The sequence below is a fragment of the Hippopotamus amphibius genome, chromosome 8 (assembly GCF_030028045.1).
Source record: "Hippopotamus amphibius kiboko isolate mHipAmp2 chromosome 8, mHipAmp2.hap2, whole genome shotgun sequence".
In the NCBI taxonomy this organism is placed as follows: Eukaryota; Metazoa; Chordata; class Mammalia; order Artiodactyla; family Hippopotamidae; genus Hippopotamus; species Hippopotamus amphibius.
Window position 1 is genome coordinate 134,275,101 of NC_080193.1, and position 15,125 is coordinate 134,290,225.

Below are 15,125 nucleotides of genomic sequence, written 5' to 3' on the forward strand. Positions count from 1 at the left end.
CTGATCTTGCTCCACCAGACTTTTATCTGTTTGGTCCCCTGAAAGCAGCCCTACAAGGACGAAGATTCACTTCTTGTGTGTGTGTGTGTGAGAGTGTGTTTTAATGGCAGCGATGTATTTTATTTATTTATTTATTGGCTGTGTTGGGTCTTTGTTGCTGCACATGGGCTTTCTTTAGTTGCATTGCGCGGGGGCTACTCTCCATTGCCGTGTGCAGGCTTCTCATTCGGTGGCTTCTCTTGTTGCGGAGCACAGGCTCTAGATGCATAGGCTTCTATAGTTGTGGCACGTGGGCCCAGTAGTTGTGGCTTCTGGGCTCTAGAGCGCAGGCTCAGTAGATGTGGTGCATGGGCTTAGTTGCTCCTTGGCATATGGGATCTTCCCAGGCCAGGAATCAAACCCATGTCCCCTGCATTGGCAGGCGGATTCTTAACCACTGTGCCACTAAGGAAGTCCCGAAGATTCACTTCTGATGAAGAACTGAGGACAGGGGTCCATTCATGGCTTGCAGCTCAGACTAAAACATTTTTTAAATGAGGAAATAGCTTGTTGACAGGGACAGTGTATTGACAAGCAAGGAGATTATATCGAAAAATGATGTTTTTTCCTAAAAGTTAATTAAAATAAATTCTACAGCCAGAGCGCAGATAATTTTTAACTCGCCCTCATAATTTTTGCCAGCATATCAGGTATAAACTATCTCATTCTTAGTTTGCATTTCTCTGACTATGTGTGAACGTCATCATCCCTTCATCTTGTTATTTGGGGTGCGGTGTGCTCTTCTGTAAATTTTTTGTGTATAACTTTTGCCCATTTTTTGATGGAGTTCCCATCTTTTGTTGATTTGAAGAAGAATCTCTTATTCTGGATGTTAGTCCGTTATCAGGGCATTGCAAAAATCTTCTGATCTCTCATCTGCTTGTAAATTTTATCCAGGGAAAAGACACTCCTAAATGTGCTTTCAAAAAATTTTTTTTCTTACTGTGGCTTATAGGTTTAAGTCCTTCTCTGCTAAGTTTCAAAGATGTTCTCCAACATTTTCTTCTTTTTAACTTTATAGTTTCACCTTTCACAGTTCAGCTTTCTCACATCTGGAGTTCACATCGTGTCCCACTACCCTGATTAAAAGTCGTCAAGTGGCCCAAGTTACCTACAGAATGAAGCCAGAGCATCCAGAGGGCCTATGATGCCTCCCAAGGTCTGTCTCACAGGTTTCCTCCCATTGGGATGTGTCCGCACTGCACACGTTACTCACCTTTGTACTCCAGGTATACAGAATTTGATGTTGTCTAAAAACACCCCGCAACAGGAAAGTGAGCATTGTGACGTAATTGAAAACGTATTTTTTCCTACTTAAATCATTTTAAAGCCTAGAAAGAGACATTCCTTTTGTTGATTTTTTTTTAATAGAAAAACTTCTGTTTAAATGGTACCTTCTCATTACTTCAGAAGTCAAACAATGCAGAAATATGCAAAGCAGGCAATGAAAAATTTTAAACCCCAACCCTTTCAGAATACTCTTTTTTTCCTCTTTATTACATAAGGAATTATTTGAGTAGAGAGTTGGGGAGGGATGTCAAAAATCCCAGTGCCCAGGCCATGTGCCAGACCAAATAAACTGGAATTGCTGAGAGGGGGACCAGGCATTGGTAGTTTTGAAAGCTCCTTAGGTGTTTCTAATATGCAGCCAACGTTGGAAATACTAACTTTTACAATACTTTAAAAAATGAAAATGGGTCATACCGAATGTATTGTTAAGCATCTTGCTTTTATTCCTAAGTACTTGCTTTGTGAGATTTAAAAAACACTTGGCTGTACAGCAGAAATTAACACAACATTGTAAATCAACTATACGTCAATAAAATTTTTTAAAAAGTCTTTGGTTTAGAATTTAACTGTAATGAACAACTCCATTTATTTTGACAATGTTAAGCATGCCAGTCCTGTTAACTTGATTAGCATTATAAAATAATTATTTTAAAGTGGTTAAATATTCTTGGGAATAATGGTAACTTTTGACTTGTTAGTAGTAGTATAAAATTCTTCCCTTTTTAACATTAGGATTCAGAATTCCTGATGAATGGCCAGAGTCCTCGTGGGTACTCTTGTTTCCATTGTGCCAAATGGCATAATACTGTATAGTCAGGTACTCAGTGGTAGGAACTAAGGTTTGTAAAAGCCAAAAAGGAAAAAAAAAAAAATCAATTTACTCAAAGTTACGTTGTCTTTTTTTTTTTTTTAAGAACTGGGAAATCATCTTATCTCATCCTCAGTTGCTTCCTCTCCTCTGGCTTACTTTCCTTAAATATCTCTCTTCCTAGATGTTAATAACAGCCAGAAACTTGCTTCACCTCCTGAGAGCTGGCCTGTGCTCCCTGCTGCCTTTCAGTCCAGCACGAAATGCTGTGATGCTGTCTTCTCTTTCTCAGTCCCCATCCTCCCGCCCCCAGCTCTGCTTGTCCTCCCTCTGCCCTGCTTATACTCTGCTGGGCAAGATACTCTTGATGTCCTAACAGAGGTTTTGCACACCTCGTCTTCCCAGCAGCATGTAGTCCATTGACTACCCACTCTTTAGTGAAATTTCTTTTCTTTCTTACCTCTTTTTCCTGTCTCCTTTTTCTTTCTGACTCTGTTTCTTTACTGACCACTGTCCTCCTTTTTTAAGTTACCTTTTTTCCTTCTTATAAAAGTGTTACACATGTTTACAGTCGAAAATATGAAATAATAAAAAAAGGTAGGCTATCCAAAATCTCACCACTTAGAAACAGCATTTTGGATTTTTTGATTCTTTCTGAAAAATGGGATCCTGCTGCATGTGCCGTGTTTATCCATAGCCTTTATTTCCTCTCTCCCTGATCGTGTATATTTACCAAACTGTTTGTTTCGTTTTTGGTTACTCTTTCAGCTTTTAAAAATTCTTTTAATATGCATACAGTTAAAGTCAAATAATACCGAAAGGCACATAATAAATTACAGTAGTCCCCTTGCCTCATTCTTTTTCCCAGAGGCATACACTTTTAATTATGTTAGCTATTTTTTTCTGATATTTATCTCTTTATATCTAAATAATATGGTTGTAATGTTTCTTGAAGCATCAGTATTAAACATTATTTACTTGTTATTTTGTAGGTGAATATTTCTACCTTACACCTCTTTCCATTTTCCTAATACTGACTTTCAGTCTTTAAAAATTAAATCACTTTTTTCTTTTTTTTAAATTGAAGTCTCGTTAATTTATAATGTGTTAATTTCTGCTGTACAGCAGAGTGCTTCAGTTATATATACGCACACACACAAACACATACACACACATTGTTTTCTATATTCTTTTCCATTAGGATTTATCTCAGGAAATTAAATGTAGTTCCCTGTGCTATACAGTAGGACCTTATTGTTTATCCATTCTATGTATACTACCTTGCATCTGCTAACCTCAAACTCCCACTCCTTCCCCCCACCCCCCCTTCGCCCTTGGCAACCACAAGTCTGTTCTCTATGTCCTTGAGTCTGTTTCTGTTTCATAGATAGGTTCAGGTGTGTCATATTTTAGATTCCACATGTAAGTGATATTATATGGTATTCTTCTCTTTCTGACTGACTTAGTGTGATAATCTCTAGGTCCATGCATCTTGCTGCAAATGGCATAATTTCATTCTTTTTTTTTTTTATGGCTGTATAGTATTCAATTTTGTGTGTGTGTGTGTATGTATATGTGTGTGTGTGTATATATATATATACACCAAATCTTCTTTATCCATTCATCTGTCAGTGGACATTTTGGTTGTTTCCATGTCTTGGCTATTGTGAATAGTGCTACTAGAACATAGAGGTGCATGTGTCTTTTCTAATTATAGTTTTCTCTGGATATATGCCCAGGAGCAGGATTGCTGGATCATATGGCAACTCTATTTTTAGTTTTTTGAGGAACCTCCATACTCTTTTCCATAGTGGCTGCACCAGTTTACATTCTCACCAGCAGTGTAGGAGTGTTCCCTTTTCTCCACACCCTCTTCAGCACTTGTTATTTGTAGACTTTTTAATGATGGGCGTTCTGACCGGTGTGAGGTGATACCTCGTTGTAGTTTTGATTTTCATTTCTCTGATAATTAGAGATGTTGAGCATCTTTTCATGTGCCTAATGGCCGTCAGTATGCCTTCGTTGGAGAAATGTCTGTAGGTCTTCTGCCCATTTTTTGATTGGGTTGTTTTTTTGTTGCTGAGACTTATGAGCTGTTTGTATATTTTGGAAATTAAGCCCTTGTGGGTCACATTGTTTGCAGATATTTTCTCCCATTCCATAAGTTGTCTTTTCATTTTGTTTAGGGTTTCCTTTGCTATGCAAAAGCTTGTAAGTTTGATAAGGTCCCATTTATTTTTGCTTTTATTTCTATTGCCTTGAGAGCATTGGTATGAAAAATTAAACCACTATTAATTGTTTGCATTATTTTGACTCACCATTATTTTGATTCACCAATGAGCCAAGTAGTCTGTCTTTCTTTTTGCATTTATCCTCCAGGGGAAATACTTGCCTCATTTTTCCATTTCCTTAATTTTATTTTGATCTATGGCCGAATCTTCCCATACTCTCCTTCAGCCTCTTAGTGCCATTTCCACGTGTGGTCAGTCTAGCAGATAATAATTGTGTTTCATTGTTTTCTTTTGACCTTCCCTCTTGGGGCCAGCCCTTCTGTCTTCCTCCTCCATCCTGGGCTGGTTGCTCTCCAGGGCTGCTTCACAGCGTCATGGCACCTGAGTAACCCTCATCAAGGGACTGAAGGAATCCCTGACACCCTGGCATGTGGGAGATAAATTCACTGATACAATGATGTTAGCAAATTTGGGCATTTGAGAAGGTCTCAGAAAGCCTCTAGTCCCTGTAGGGGTCCAGCACTTGCTGCGGACAGCGAGCCTTCTGATCTGTGCGTGAAACCTGCTCACTTGTCGACATACTTCTTGATGTCTCCGGAATGCTAGTCTAGGTCTGCCCCTTGGTTTCCTCTCTTTCCCCCTTCCCTGCTTTGTGTAGATCCCTTCTCTCAATCTTCTTTCATTCTCCTATGTGGTAATTGATTGCACTGCTAACATTTTGGGGGGTCTTTTGGGAAGAATGGATTGGTATCCAGGGGTGCAAGATTCATTTAAAATGAGGTGGACATTTTCAGACTTCAGGAAGTAGGCAGACTCTTACTATTATAAAAATTGGATCATTTGCTTTTTAAAATTTAGGAACTTCAAATGTTTCACTGATGAAGAGGGAAAAGCTGTTTGCACTTAGCATATTTCTCATTATACAACTCAAGATCCTCATCTATGACACGACTTTAGGCATTTTGCTCTGTTTTCAGCCCTCTAGGACAAGAGGTTATATGTTTTCATTATGTGCATTGTGAAAATCATTTCACTGCAGCACTAAAATCGCTTGTTTTAAATTGCGGAGTGGGAAATGAGTTCTGTTTAAAACAAAAAAGACTTCTTAGTAGCAAAAAAATGTGACCTTTATACAGTCTTACCTGAAGTTCATTTGAAATAACACCCGTGCCAGAAATATACTGTGAACTAGGAAGTTATTTGCAATAGTGTGAATAAGTAACTTACAACATACCGTAGTTATTTGAAGGTAGGTGAGCAAAATTATGCACCTGATGTGTCTGAAGTGATGATTAATGACATGAAGGATGATTTATTTTGGAAGAAAATATTTGAACGGGGCAATCACAGATAGTGAAAACACTGTAAAGTATGGTAGATTGCTTTCATTATTCAGTTTTTTTTACTTAGATTTGAACATTTGTAAATGAACTGCGAGGACTTTTTTGAGGTACAAAATACTCTCATTGTAGATAAAATAACATTTAATATGTTTCATTTGTAAGTAAACAGTTATGATTGTTTAAAACCAACTAAAAGTTTTAGTTTTGCTATTTGCTTGTCCTTTAAATTTGAGCAAATATTTTAACTGCCTTGAATCTATTTCCTTATCGATGAAGTCAAGATAATTCCTACCTCTAGGGTTGTTTTTTCTTTTAATTCAGTGAGATGAAATACATGGTTATTCTATTTTTTTTAAGTTATGCCTTTTTAATAATAAAAGAAAACTGTTGAAACGATATGGTACCATTTTTTGAGACTGACAGTGACTGGAGAGAATGATAGAACTTTGTACCAGTGACGGTCTGTGACACTAGCTCACATTGCCACAACTCTCCTAGAGAGGAAGTTGGCACTAGGTATCAACGGCCTTCGGAAATCCAAAAGGTGCGTTTGGTTCACAACTTCTAATGTACTGTAAGGCAGTAATCACTCAAGTAGGCAAAGACTGTTTTCTGCTGAGTGTTTAGAGTATTAAAAATTATACATCTAAATATTAAGCTAAGGGGGAGAGGAGGAGAGGGAGGGATGGAGGGGGAGTTTGGGGTTAGCAGATGTAAACTATTATATATAGGATGGATGAACAAGGTCCTACTGATAGCACAGGGACTAAATTCAGTATCTTGGGATAAAACATAATGGAAAAGAATATTTTAAAATGTATATATTTGTATAACTGAATCACTTTGCTGTACAGCAGAAATTAATACAACCTTATAAATCAACTATACTTCAATAAAAAACAAAGTAATAAAAAAATTAAGCAAATACATCATGCAGTAGACTTCTGTGTAGCCAATAAAGATACCCATTTTTTTTTTTAAAAGGAGAGCTGTATGTACTTATTTTTAACTTTTGTTTCGGTAAATGGATATCAGTTTACACGTATCTTTTTAAAATGACTACCGTGATATGCTCACTTTTTCTGTTCTGTGTTGGGCTGCGTTTGTGTTTATACATTTTTGGGTGCCCTTCCTTCCTCCTTAGTTCTTTGCTCCAAGTTCCCTTCCCTTCTGCCTGCTTTTCCTACTGCTCTTTAGTTCCTTTGCTTTTGCTTGCCCAGTGCTAGATGTAAATCAGGTGAAGAAAATTAATACTGATTGAGAAGTTATCTTCTCTTTAAAAAGAAAATCATCTCCCAATTCTTTCAGGTGTGGCTGTAGAAGATGGTTTACTATTTTTTCTGAAACATATAGGATGGTGGTTCAGAGTTGAGGAGTCGAGTAGACCTTGGCTTGAATCCAGACTGTGTCACCTGTTCAGTGTGTGACCTTATGCAAGTTATTTAACTTCTTTGACTTCTGTATTCTTAGTAGTGAAACAGGGATAATGTGTAACTCAATTTTGCCCTGAAGATTAAATGATATAATGTTTGTAAAGTGCTCAGAGCTGACTCATAAGATGTATTCAATAGATGATTGCATTAAGTGTTCAAAGATGAAATGGAGGCCAGACATCTTATTTCAAATACTGTGTCACCACTTGAAGTCCCAGTAAACGTTGCCTACTCAGTGTATCATCAAAAAGCAAACCAAACCAACCAACAAGACAGAAGTGTGGAGTAGAACTCAAAGTTTCATCTGATGTTTTAGAAGGATTGTAAACTTCAGTATGGGGTGTGGCAGAAAGAGAATGAGGAAAGCATTTGGGGGAAGGGGGTGGGGGGAACAAGTCTCAGCTCCCAAATAAATAAAAAGATAAATGATGAACGGATGACTGCCCTGAGCCAGGTGAGGATGGGCAAGGGCGGGGAGGGGATGCTAAACGGTACAGCTTTTCACACATTTTTAAATGACTGTGATTATAAAGGTGATTTGAAATGGACCAAAAACCTATCCAGATACAAAAACATTTTTACAGTCTTTATCACTACATTCTCATGATAAACTCTATTTTGGTACTTTATCTCAGAACGTTATCATTGTATTAGTCTTATATAGGATTCGCAAAATGTTAATTGTGTTGTGAAAAGTAATTTTGTTTTTGGGCTTCGTTTTTCTTTATGGCATTTCTTCAGTGGTACAGATCATTGGGAATCTAGTTTATTATGCTGATACTGGCAGTATAGCTATCTTCCCCAGGATGCTTCTTCTAATACGTGGAGATTCTGCAACGTTGAACCTTGGAGGTAAGTTGGTAAGGTAGACCTGAGGCCCTTGCAGAACTTGTTCCACTCTGCTTTGCTCTTATATACACTCCTGATCTTTTGTTCAGACAGTACTGTTGCCCTGTATCAGCAGAGGGAAGGTTATAAGTTTTTTTTTTTTTTTCTACAAAGGTGGGAGATTTGGGAAATATCCAGATTCTCTGCCTCTCCTGAACAGGCATTGCTTTCTTTGGCACAGCTGATGACAGTGACATCACAGCCTGTGGCCACAGAAGAGAGCAGAGCTCCCCGCCTCACCCAGGGATCGAGCCCCTGGGGCTAGTGCATCAGTTCAGTGCTCCCGAATCCAGAATAAGTGTGGAAGCTTGTGCAGTAAGAGCAGTAAAACACCCCACATGCAAGAGGCTGCCGTAGATTTGCCTTTAGGGGTCCAAAATAGCAATTACTTTAGATTCCCTGCCTATTTAAGCTGTTTATGATGGTGGCTAAGGAGGACAGCTTGTGAAACTTAATTTTAAATGCATAAGACTAAGTGACCCATTGGGTTCTTATTTAATTAAAAGATGGACCCCTTTGACATGAGCACTGTAGATGTGAACATTGCCTAAGGGTGCGCTACCACCAACCCCTGTAGGCAGTGTTAAAGTGGGGCCCCCACCCTGCACCTGGAGCAGGCCCCACAGCCCCACCTGGACCCCTCTGTCTGTGAAGCATGCCAGTCACCCACTTTGCTCAGTTTCCTGGCTTGTTCTTAGGAGAAATTAGTTCCTTGTGACCCCATTGTGTCTCTAGCCCTAGAGAAACTGAACCACCACTGAGCTTTGGCCGAATAATGTTTAACACGTGTCTGCATTTAAGTTAGAATAGTAGAGGTCAGTGTTCTGATAATCCTAAAGGATGATTGGCCATGTGTCCACTGGCCTGGAGGAAAATTTGTATGTGTGTGGGCGCTGAGCAGAGCCCTGGCGACCCCTACTACAGTTTGAAAGCTAGGTGGCCTGACTTCATGACAGTGTGCTCTAAATCATGCCATCGTCTTAGTACTTATTCTTCATCCAAAATGGGTAACACAACAAGTTAAAAAAAAATGCTGTTGCCCATAGATTAGTCTCAGATTTCTTGACTAAAACGAAGGATGTTGGAGCACAGAGAGTATAGAGATTCGGGGCTTAGGGAGTAGGATGCATGCATTGACCGAAGTCTCACCTCCCCAGACTTGAATTTGCAATTTCTGATTCTATTATTATGCACAGTAACAGGTATCAGGAAGTGGATGGTAATGGTATTCTCCCAGATGTGTTAGAAAGTTCTGATTATTGTACTGATGCTAGAGAAAGCAGTCAAGAAAGTCATCTTCAGTAGTAAGTTGTTGGCGCTTTTATGGACCGTATATAAGGTAATTTAGTGTGTTTTACATTCGTGGATAATCAGGGCAAACTAATCTTGCATGTTTGTTTCCTAATTGCTCTATTTTTAGCACTCCCATCATTTCTCTTTCTACTGGAGCACCCCCGAACGCAGTGGAGTGCATGCACTCATGGTACCGTGGCAAATGTGAAGGCCCCAGTCAGCTCAGCTGCTTCTGTAGAGAAAGCAATCATCTCAATAGCTGCCAGTAATGACGACCTTGTTGATTATACCAGTCAAGGTCTATTATTAAGCATGTAGAAATTTTTGGTTTTGCCTTACAAATACGTTTTTGTTCTTTGGTAAACATGCATAATAGCAAAAAGTAAAGATAACCCATCCTTATTAAAACCTGAGTTCTGTAAAGAAAAGGCAGAACACCGTTCATAGATTTTATTTCCCTGAGCAACAGAAAATGCAGTCCTTTTTTGACTTAGTGGCAATGCTTTGGGAAAATACAAGCCTGCAGATGGTAATGGCCTCCATTTTTCCCCCAGAGATACCTCCAAGTCACAGTCTCAGCTTGCTTCAACCTGGGGTCTGTGGCAGCGTGTATGCGATTGAGCCAGCTCTCCTGCGTCGTTGGCCCAGGGCCCTCTGGACTGTAGAACTGTTCTCTTAGAGTTGCCCACTTTGGGGCTTGAGCCTGGACTGAGCAAAAGCAGCTGGTAGCTGATGAGGTTGCAGTTCCAGATGAGATCCTTGCTGTTTTCTGCTGGTCTTCTCCGTGAGAGCCACCCACCAGGCCTGCAAACCCTATATGTCCAAACGGACCTGCTGTCCTGGGCTCTTCCTCTCATGTTCCCTAGTTTCATTCATGGTACCAGATATCAAACCATAGCCCATCTTTGATGTCCCTCCTTCCTCTGCCCCCATGTCCAGTTAGTTATCCAGTCTTATTGATGTAATTGTTTGATGAATTATTTCTGTTAATATCTCTCAAACCTGTAGTCTCAGCTCGAGGCCCACTTCCGTTTTTCCTCCTACCTGAACTGTTGGGATAGCTCCCAACAAGGCCTCCTGTCCCCTCGTCTTTCCAGTCAACCTTGTGTGGTACTAAAGTGGTCTTCCTGAAACATGAAGGTGATGGCATCCCTCTCCATTGGAGCCCTCATGCCCATCATGCACGTGAGGCCACATCTGCAAGACCAACCATCTTTGCATTTCCTAGGATTCACCACTGTCACCTTCAGGCATGTTGTCATTCAGCCGAACCAGAATGGTCATCAGCTCTGTGTCCAGCCTGCAGGATGTTGCCCCCATTCTTCTCCTTTCCACTTTTTACTCACTGTCCAAGGGCTTCTGCTTGAGCAAGGCCCCGCTCAAGTATTTCTTCCACAAAGATGTTCCTGACTCTAGCACTCTCCTTCCCGCGGCACGCATGCACACATACACACCATTTTCCACTTTATGTTTCCCTCTTTGATTTTTATTACCTCAGATACTAATCTTAGTTTCTAATTCCCCGTTCTGTTCTCCTTGGTACCAGGCATGGTGCCTTACACCTAAATCAGTCCATGGATCCAGAGATCTTGACCTCTAAGATTCCCACTTATCTGTGTTTCATTGTCTGCAAGATGCCTTTGATATTTGGTAATATTTATAAAATTGTGTAGAAAGTAATGTCAAGAAAACTAACCCTTGGCCAGTTATAATAAAAGGTAACATTCCTTTGTATCTGTGTTAACCAATTTATGAGGATTTTGTGGTAACATTTAATTATATTCTATTTATAAGCAGGGAAAGATAGCCTTATTGTAGAAACAGAATGGAGACACACCTATCTTTTTGTGCTTTGCAGTATAAATCAATCTGATAAGATGTTAAATGCTTTTTTTATATTTCTGACGGGCCATGGGAGTTTGTGTGTTGAAAAAGTCGTAAGAGTTGACTACCATAAGAAATGATTTCCATTTTTCTGTTAATTAGAAAAGGTTTCCTATAAGAGAGAGCATTGTAGACTAATATTAGAGAGAAAGAAGTTCCGAGAGATGTAGATATCTGGGAGAGGACGTGGACTAGTGAAAAGGGATATATGGTTTGAGCTGCAATGACAGTTGTGCCTTTAGGGCCAGTCCTAGTTGTTCTGGTCAACAGCTGTGTTCTAGGCAGAACGAATACCAGAGGGTTGTGACAGACCCCAAATCTGAATGCCCAGCCTCCTGGCTTTTTACTCTGCTGCTTGAGGCTGTCCTTAGCTAGGAGCCATCTTGTAGGGCTTTTGCTTTGTCTGAGAACTCAGAAACCTAGGAAAATTTAGCATGGCTGCTAGACCTGGACACAGAGGGGTTTTAGATTGAACTTCACAGGGACAGCAAGGGCCGTGACTCAGCAGTGCTCTGTGAACGCTGTGCTCCCTGGGGCAGGCTTCCCTACTCTGCTGCCTCCTGGGCTGTGGCCGGGAGTAGGCTGTTTGACTTCTGAGATGTGTTACCAAAAAGGCTGTCATTACCAATGATAACCTCTCACTAAATAAAATAAGCAGCCGCAACAAAAATCCCAGCATTTATTGTTGCGTTGCAACTCTGCCTTTTTGGCCTTTCTGGGTATCTACTGATGTTGCCTAAAGGAACCGTTTTATTTCTAATTGCCACATGCCAGGTTGTTTTATGTGCTTCTGTTTCTCAGCATTCCACAGATGCCCCATTACTCAAAGCTGTGCTTTAGAGCGTCTTCACAGATTTCTCCTTCCCCGCCCTGCACAGCCTCCCTGCTTGACGTTCTCGTGTAGCTGCTGCTTGCACCCCCTGCCGACATCCATCCACAGCACATGTCCAGCCAACAAAGCTAAATTGGAGTGAGCACAGCTTCAGTGCCGGTGAACTGGGTACGCTCCAGGACTTCGCCGCTCCCGTCTTTCCATCTGATGTTAAGTGTTTTGTTGAAAAGGCAGATTTAAACACTCCAGTGAGGGCAGAACCCAGTTTCATAGATCTGTAAAAGGTGCACGATTATCATTTCAGTCTCTTTAAAGTGTGTTGGTTTGGATTCATTTTCGTACTGTGTTCTCAGCGCATGAGCAGTATCATCATGCATTGTTTACTAGGTAAAGTTTTCTTGCCTAAAGCAGGCTGTGACCTTGATCTCCACATGTACTTCTTAGTCCGCAGTATCTTTACGACTACAGGAGCACTTGTGGTCACTCAGAGGCTTTCCCAAATATCTACTCCCGGAGCACGGTTGCTGGTGCTGGGCAGCTTGTGGACAGCAGTGTGTACGTTGGATCGTGCTTACAGGCTCACTCAGGTTTTCTGAGGGCTGAAAGCACTTGGCGATGGACAGTAGAGCAAGATGGAAGCCATCATATGGCTTTGCTTTACTGTATTAATGACCGTCTGTGTGGGTTTAAAATACTGTGCTTGTGAAGCCTCAGGATTGTAGTGAGCGCGTAAGAGCGCTCGTATTTTAGGAACTGGGATAACCCAGGTTGCCTGGTGTTGTAAACTTAGCAGGTATTTTGATGATAGTTCCTGGAAATAAGGTACTGGATGCATACCTGAGTGATCTTGAAGTTCATTAGAACCCAGATTCCTGCCTTTGTAGCATCGGGTCCATGGGAACTCTGGTTCTAGTCTCTTCTGAGATTGATATCTTCCTATTTCTATTGTAGGGCTCCCAAAAAGTCTTTCACAGAAGCTAGATTCCTCATTCCCAAACGAGTGCCCCTAGGCTGGAAAGTTTCAATCATCTCTCAAGTCCCTTTGAGCTTTAAAATTCCATGACCCAATGCCTCACCTTCAGTTCCTGCCGCTGCTCTTTCTCTGACTTCTTGCTTGTCTCTGAGTCCCATCTGGTTGAAGTGTCTTCCTATCACCCCCTCCTTCCATGTGGATCACCACTGTCGCTTCCAGCTGAACTCCTGCCACCACTAGATTTCTTTGTGGTCCCTCAGCCCAGCTAGTCCCGTGTCAAACATAAAAGGTTTTCAAGGCACTGCTACCCTTTAGAGAACTATCCAAATGCACTTGGTGCAGTGGGAAACAAAGGTAGTTCACGAAGTTTAACTCACATGCCGCTAGTGATACAGAATGCTTGTTTACGTGTGGTACAGCCTTAGCAGTGTGTTAGAGATGGGTTTTATAGGAATAAAAGTTAGATATTCATAAAAGCAAAGAATAGTAAGCTCTCCCTGCTTTAAAAGAAACTTTTGGCACAAATCCTTGAGCCTTTCTGCTCTGTGGTCTTCTATTTATACATTTAAGAATGCAGCGGGGATTCTTGGTAAGAAGTGCTGAAGGCTTGAGGCCTATCTTACACCTCTCTTAGCATTGCCATCCACATCTGTTTTGCATAAATCCAGTTAGAACCTCCCCTCATAGGAATTCTCCAGCCTGATTAAAGCTTTGAGCCATAACACATGTGAAGGAGTTGGAAGAGCTCCTGGAAGCAGCATTTGTCAGATGATATAAGCAGTATCCAAGTTGTCAGCTGTACTTGCTATGTTTCTGATATTTCTTAGATGCATGTCTACTCATGTAGAAGATATGTCACCAGGAATTTCACTGATGCTTTATCTTTAATTTGTTTCATATTTAGTTTAATTGGTAGCTAACACTTTAGCATAGATTCTCTTGATTCTCCTTTTATCTCTAATTTCCTCCTCCTCCAAGGATTCAAAAATGTCGTGATAACTTATAAACAGATATTTCATTGGCTGACTGAGGGAACTTGCTATTAAAACAAAATCCCATTAAGTAATTTTATAAAGGAAAGAGTACTTTTGTGAAGTGAAACGATATTCTCATGAAAATTAATATTTTATCAAATCATGTTTTCTTAGTGGGGATATGCTTGTAATTTTTTAGATTATACCTTGGAAAATTAAGGTCTTACATAGCTCACTGAAATTTTATGTTGGAATTTTGAACATTCCAAATATTTTACACACTTTTTTTTTTTAAAGTCAGAAATTTTAGCAGCTGGGCAAAGTTAATAACCTTCATTTACTTAGAACTATTCTTAATTCCAAGCCCAGTAAATGAAATATTTTTGAGTTAATTATTGACATGCTAAAAGTGCAGCATTATTCCCATAGTTAAGAAGAAATCATGATCTTTAACATTTTTATTATAAACTCTTCTCAAAGTATAAACCCAAGCTATATCTTCTTTTTTGTGTACACAATTATGAATGTACTGTTTCATTCTGTCACTTCTGATTTGTTGTTTTGAGGGTTCTTAGCCTTTAGTTGTAACGGGACCACCCAGAGGGCTTATAAAGAACAGATTGCTGTGCCCTACTCCCAGAGTCTCATTCAGCAGGTTTGGGGTGTTGCTGGTCCTGCTGGGCCATATTTTCAGCACTACTGGTTAGGAAATCTAGTAAGTAGTGATCTATTGTGATTTTTAAATACGAGTTTGAGGTACAAGATAACAAAGAAAAGGTAAGAACAGTTTCCCAGAGTTTTTACGGTTCCCAAAGTTGTATTTAAGTTGCTTTTTAGCCATATTCCCTTTCTTGTGGTTCTCAGGATATTGCATTTTACTTATTTAGATTTAAATGTATACAGTGCTGACAGTGTGACTAGTATTTCTTGGGAAATGACCAAATGTACATTTGCTAGTTTTCATTAATAATTTGAGAGATGGTGAATGCAGCATCGCAATGACTTCTATACTATTAGCTTCGCATCAGTACTAGGAACTCAATATAAATAGGTTTCTATAAAGCACATGCCCAGTGCCAGGTTTTTATAAAGGGGACATCCAGTAAATGATGAAATGAGCAAATGAATGTATAGCAG

At 40.0% G+C, this 15,125-nt stretch overlaps 1 protein-coding gene across 16 annotated transcripts in view; it reads left to right on the forward strand.

The window, feature by feature from the left end:
- The window catches only part of PKP4 (plakophilin 4), a 236,260-nt gene that overhangs the window by 33,317 nt on the left and 187,818 nt on the right, over nt 1-15,125 (forward strand). The window contains exon 1 of one of the 16 annotated variants that reach the window (XM_057747067.1): nt 1,064-1,198. The exons of the other annotated variants lie outside the window; for them this stretch is intronic. The gene's annotated coding sequence lies outside the window, so the exon portion shown is untranslated. Of the gene's footprint in view, nt 1-1,063; nt 1,199-15,125 lie in introns of those variants that run through there. 16 annotated transcript variants of the gene reach the window in all.